Source organism: Phascolarctos cinereus, unplaced genomic scaffold, assembly GCF_003287225.1.
Source record: "Phascolarctos cinereus isolate Bilbo 61053 unplaced genomic scaffold, phaCin_HiC Scaffold_5;HRSCAF=322, whole genome shotgun sequence".
In the NCBI taxonomy this organism is placed as follows: domain Eukaryota; kingdom Metazoa; phylum Chordata; class Mammalia; order Diprotodontia; family Phascolarctidae; genus Phascolarctos; species Phascolarctos cinereus.
The window spans coordinates 123,346,549-123,352,685 of NW_027555958.1; the positions used below are offsets into that span (position 1 = coordinate 123,346,549).

At 36.3% G+C, this 6,137-nt stretch overlaps 1 long non-coding RNA gene across 1 annotated transcript; it reads right to left on the reverse strand.

Moving 5' to 3' along the window:
• Window positions 1–2,354: 2,354 nt before the first annotated feature.
• LOC110208898 (uncharacterized) lies at window positions 2,355–4,830 on the reverse strand. The gene is made up of 2 exons (XR_002324694.2): window positions 2,890–4,830; window positions 2,355–2,721 (listed from the first exon to the last, which is right to left on the reverse strand). It is a non-coding gene; the product is annotated as an uncharacterized LOC110208898 (long non-coding RNA).
• Window positions 4,831–6,137: the final 1,307 nt, after the last annotated feature.

Sequence of the window (6,137 nt, forward strand, 5' to 3'; positions counted from 1 at the left end):
ACCTTCTCTTTCAGCTGATCAATTTACAAGAAGTCATCCAACCTGATGTAAGCACTCAACTTTTCTTCATTCTCACACAATAACTACCACTCATAAAGGTAGATTTTAACCACGGAGAATACATAATGATTATTAATAGTGAACATCTTACCTACTGTGATGGTATAGGGAACTCCCAGTGAGGAAACTCACTTTACCAATTCTGATCAGCATCTGCTCAAGTAATAGAGGCGGGGTCTACCTGACTCCAAGACTAGGTCTCTACTCAATACACGACACTATAGCTTCCTTTATATACATAGGGAATACAAGTTACTAGTGGGAATAAGTGATCACTTCCTAAACTTGAGGTCTATAAGTACTTCTTAATTCATTCAAAAAATAATATATTCAGCTTGGTGAAATAGTAGACAGAGTGCTAGACCTGGAATCAAGAAGACCCAAGTCTAAATCTCTTCTCAGACACTTACTATGTGACCCTAGGCAAGTCACTCAACCTCTGTTTGCCTCAGTTTCTTCATCTGAAAGTGGGGATAATAATAGCCTACCTCCTAGGGTTGTTGTGAGCATTAAATGAGATCTCTGTAAAGTGTTTAGCACAGTGCCTGACACATTGTATAGGCATTATATTAAAGGTCAACTATAAAAATAATTATTATTGTTATTGATGATAACATTATTACTAATATTATTATTATATTACTGAGCCACTGTCAGTAACATGTGAAAGACCACAGACAATGAGGAATAACAGCATCTACCTCTCAAGATTGTTGTGAGAATAAAATGATACAATATTTATAAAGCTTTATAAAGCACTTTGCAAACCTTCAAGTGCTATATAAATGCTAGTTAATATTATTTATTATTATTATCATATTATTATCATTTACATAGCATTGTGGTAGACACTTTTTTTAAGAACACAAAAGAGGGGTATTGCTCAATTGTCCTCAACTTTAGAATTATTTTTCTCAGCTAATATATTTGTTTTTTCTCCAGTTTCTAAAATTTCTCCGTTTAGCCCTTTTACGTTAAGTTAAGAATATCTGTCAGGTATTCTCTTTTAAAATGCAAATTTCACTAGGAGGAGTAATCTATTCAGTGTTCAGCTGTTAGTTGACTGCATGCTTCCATTAGTGGGGGATAATGGCTAAGCACAGAGGGAATGAGAGCTTGGTAGGGGGGTGCTGGAACTAGTTTATGCCAGCTAGGGTGTCAAATTTTCAGTGTAAGCATTTACACCTCAGAAATTGGCAAATGCTACAAATCAGGGCTTGATTTATTGTTTTGTTGGTTGTCTGGACTTCAGATAGTAATGGAAAAATGTTAAAAATGCAAATTAAACTTAAAAGTATATATTGAGTTTTGGGGGAGTTAGTTGTTAAACGTTTGCCAGCACATGCCTAGATGTGGGGAAGCAGAAAAAGAAAAAAACTATTTTGGTGTGTAGGGCCCTAGGCAGCAATGACCACTTAGGTTAGGGGTAGAAGAGGAATAGACAGAGAAAGAAGAGGCGTGAAGAGTTAAAAGCAAACCTCCTGTTTCGCACTCTTGCTTGAGGCCAGCACCTCTTCTATCCTCTGGGCAGCCATAATGGCTTTTGGGAACTGGGTGGGCAGACAGATGGGCCTGGATTTGCTACACTTTTCTGGGTAGCAATGGTAGCTTTGATCTGACTATTGTTCTCTAAGCAAGAGGTGAAAAGGGAGCAATGTTACATGTGTGGTGGTGAGGCAGATGGGCCACTAACCCCATACAGGTTAGCTTCTGATGGCATGATTTAGGGTCTGGGCTGCCTAGCAATGCTACTGATAAATGCCAAAGCTGATAGAAAGAGAGGAAGGCTCACATGAAGAGAACATAGAAGGGCTGTCTCTTTCCTTATAGACTTTACATGACTGCTCATAAATAGTCCTATTATGTCTTAACCAATGAATTTCTAGTCAAAGATAGCTTAATTTTTAGTATATGTGAATGCCTAATGATCAAACATCTTCCAAAAATGTGATAACGCATTCTGAATACAAGGATTTAATTCTGCTGAGTGTTAATAAAGCCCATTGCTTAAGGTGGATAGCTTACATCTTACCAGTTCTTTCCTTCCTTTCACTCATTTTTTTTTCACCCTCACTCACCTGTGGACCTAAGGAGCTAGGATACTGAACACACTCCCTCTATGGAGCCTTCTAAAATCTAGAATGTTGCTCACAGTTGGAATTGGTGCATTCCTCTTAGGAACATAGCCTCTAATGAGAAAGATTAGGCCCATTTTTCTCATGATCTTCAGCTCATTACTCCCTAGGAATGATGTACTCAAAGATTGTCTCAAAGAACTTTATGTACAATATGAATCAGGTGTGATAGTTATTTATTTCCTACATACAAAATACAGAAAGACTTTAAATAAGATTCAGCTACTTAATTTAGATCTACTGCTATACTCTCCTGGGAAGTTGATACTTAAACTCATCAGAACATAAAACAGTTTCTGGGACTGCTAAATAGGCATTGTTCATTTTCACCTTGACTCTACGTTTGCTGTCAAAGTCCATTTCCACTGGCCAGATGAGCTAGGACATCTCTTCTTATTGCTGGCCATCTTCTCTGATGCAGAATCTCCCCTCACACCAGTCAGCTCCATTCAATGGACCTAGAACTTCAAGACACCTTGAACACAGATAGCCCAGAATTGTCCATCTCAAGACCAATGATGGTTACCTACTCATTAAAGGAAACAAACATTAGAAAAGGCAACCAGAGTCTTAGGTAGAATCTCACCTAGATCTAGTTGCCAAATGAGAGAACTCATCATATGGCCTGGATTGAGGGAAAGGGCTCTGTCCCTCCCCCATCCCCTTCATGGGAAACCTAGTGAGAAGGACATACCTGCTACACTGGAGAATTAAAGGTAGTCAGAGCCAAGAGTGGAATCATTCCCTTTTCTTAAAGGTCCACTGCTCTTCTCAGTCAATATGGGAATTACTTGATCATCTCAAAGCCCAAGAATCCTGAAACAGTGAATCACACAACAGAAAAGTAGTTAGGGGTCTTATCATTCTCCAAGCACCCCAAAACTAAGCTAGCACACATTGCTAGTCAGAAGCTTGAAGGGCAGCTTTGAATGGAACTGTTTTTCCCCCTTCTTTTCCAGTCTTCATTATAAAAGATGCCTTTCCCAGAGATGGGAGGGGAAAGTTATGATGAGAAGTGTAGGTGACAAAAATTTTTTTTAAAAGAATGCTCTTCAACAATATCTTCTCTGATTGCTTAAAGTTGTGAGCAGAATATGTTATTAGAAACAGAACACTGAGCACAAGTGAGCAGAGTTTACCATGATAATCATAGAAAACTTATCACAAAGGCAATCTGACACGTTAGGGATATGTTATTTTGTATATAATACATTCTTCTCATGTTCTTTGGAACTTTAGGGTTTGCTAAGTGCTTTCCCCAAAATAACTATGGAAGGGGTATTGTATTGCAAATAGTATTCTTCCTGTTTTATATATGAGGAAACTAAATCTTAAAAATGAGGAAAACTAAAAAGATTAGAAAGAAAAATAGACTAAAATATGCCTAGCCACAATTTTTGTAGAGGTGGGGTCTAGACCTGTGATTTCATTGTTTTTTGTTGTTGTTCAGTCATTTCCATCTTATCTGACTCTTGGTGACCCCATTTGGGGTTTTCTTGGCAAAAATATTGGAGTGGTCTTGCCATTTCCTTTTCCAGCCCATTGGAAGATGAGGAAACTGAGGCAAACAACATTAAGTAATTTGCCTGGGATCACATAGTTAGTAAGTGTCCAAGACCAGAGTCTTCCTGACCCCAGGCCTGGCACTCTATCAACTGTACCACCTAGCTGCCCCACAACTGGGGAATGGCTAAACAAATTGTGGTGCATGATTTTAAAGTAAGAAGCAATGAATTTGAAGATTACAGAGAAGTATGTGAAGACTTGTGTGATGTGGTACAAAGTGAAGTGTGCAGAACCAAGAAAACAATATATACAATGATGACAACAGCAATACAAATGAAAGGAATAACAACAACCATAAAAAAGAAGTGGATCCTATGTAATTACAATGATCAAGCACAACCCTGCAAAATGAAAAAAATGAACCTTTCTCCCATCTTTACAGAGGTGAAAGACTATGAGTGTGGAGTACTGCATATGCTATCAGACTAGGTTGATGTTTTGGTTGGTTTTGATGAATCTTTTTTTTTTCACCCTCTCTATTTTTTATTCACTATGACGGGAATGATTCTTTGGCTAGAAAAGTAAAAAAGAATATATTTAGAAATGTAGGTGATATTTTAAAAATCAATACTAGTTAACATTAATATACCCCTTTAAGGTTGAGAAAGCACTTTATTAATATTATGTAATTTGATCCTCACAGCAATCCAGCAAGGTAGGTGCTATTATTACCCCATTTTACAGATGGGAAAACTGAGGCAAACAAAGGTTAAGAAACTTGCTGGGGGTCACTCAGCTAGAAGTGTCTGAGGTGGGATTTGAACTCTCAGGTTCAGCATTCTATTTATCCTACCCACCCAACTGCCTTAACACTATTAAAAAGAAAATCAGGAAAACTAAGTTCCAGACTTATTTCCTCAAGACCATATTTATCTGGGAGAGCAGAGACTAGCACTCAGGTCTCCTGAAATCAATCCAAATACTATTTCAATGTAAGCACACTACTCAAATACTGTGCAAATCTTTTTTTTCCCCAAGACTAAGTCTCCTTGACTCTTTTCTATGAGGTTATAATAATGCTTTGTGTTGATACAGATGATGCATTTATTATCATCACTAAATGACCTTTGCTGAGTGACTATTGGGTATAGAATCATCATCATAAGAAGAATTAATAATAATAATAATAATAATAATAATAATTTCCATTTATATAGTGCTTTAAGTTTTCAAAGTTTTACATATACATATATGATCTCATTTGATCTCTCTATTAAATTTTCAGAATTTTATAAACAAGTTTTTCTATCTTTATTTCAGTAATAATGAAATTAGGGATCTGAAAATAAGTGATTTATAATCTTGATGATTATTTAAGATATCAATCTAATAATGCTAACAGTCCAGATTTCTTTTCAGTAAGGAAAGTACTAGGAAGGGGAAAGCATGGGAACCAGGGGAGTGCTTTGAGTGGTGAATCCACAAATGATTAATTGTTCACATATATTAATTTTCCATGCACAACATATATACTGCATATATATATATATATATAAATAGGCATACATATATTTATACAAAAATAGACATATATGCATATATATATATATACACATATACACACACATATGCACATACACACACAAAATGTACATTTGGAACATTTAATACTATTTTTAAAATGAGCAATGTATCCCTCAAGATTAAAATAGGTATGGTATTACTCAGGGAAAAGAAGATGGAAAAGGAAGGATTAAGAGGTTGACAAAATTTTTCCCTCAAATCTATTTATTCTTCTTTGAGGAAAAGGACTAAAAGAACTCTGGCTTCAAGCTTGAGTAAAGCAGCTCTTTCAGGATGTCACATTTATCAAAAGAAGGAAAAGCTTAGCACAAGAGTTTCAATGATAAATATCCAGTTTTGTTGTCTCAGGATGGAGTATCCAGAATGAAGGCCTGATGAAGAAAATATTTATCTACCTGAAGACTGACACCTAGTTCAAATTATACCCCCATCAAAACTTGTTCCAAATTACCCATTATTCTCTTATTGAAGATAAAAGACATTGATTATTTTGGGCATCATCATGTTCTAAAATGCTTCTGATGTATATATTATTACCTGAATGAGGATATGCTAATAAGTTGTTTATTATGGTGATTGCTTGTTTTGTGATATTGATATTCTTGGTCATGACCCTATGAACAAATGCTAGGCAAAGAGTGATCTGGAGATAGCATACCATAAAGCCCATTCTTCAGGTTTGTCTTTACATCAGTATCTCAAAAGATCTATGATAGTGTGCTTGTTGCTGCTGCAAATTGCAAGCAAGCCCCTGAGCACCCTACTAAATGGTTTCATGAATTGCTATGGCCAAAAGAAGTCATCAACTGGCGGCCAAATTCCTAGTGATAACCTTCTCCAATTTTAGCTTGG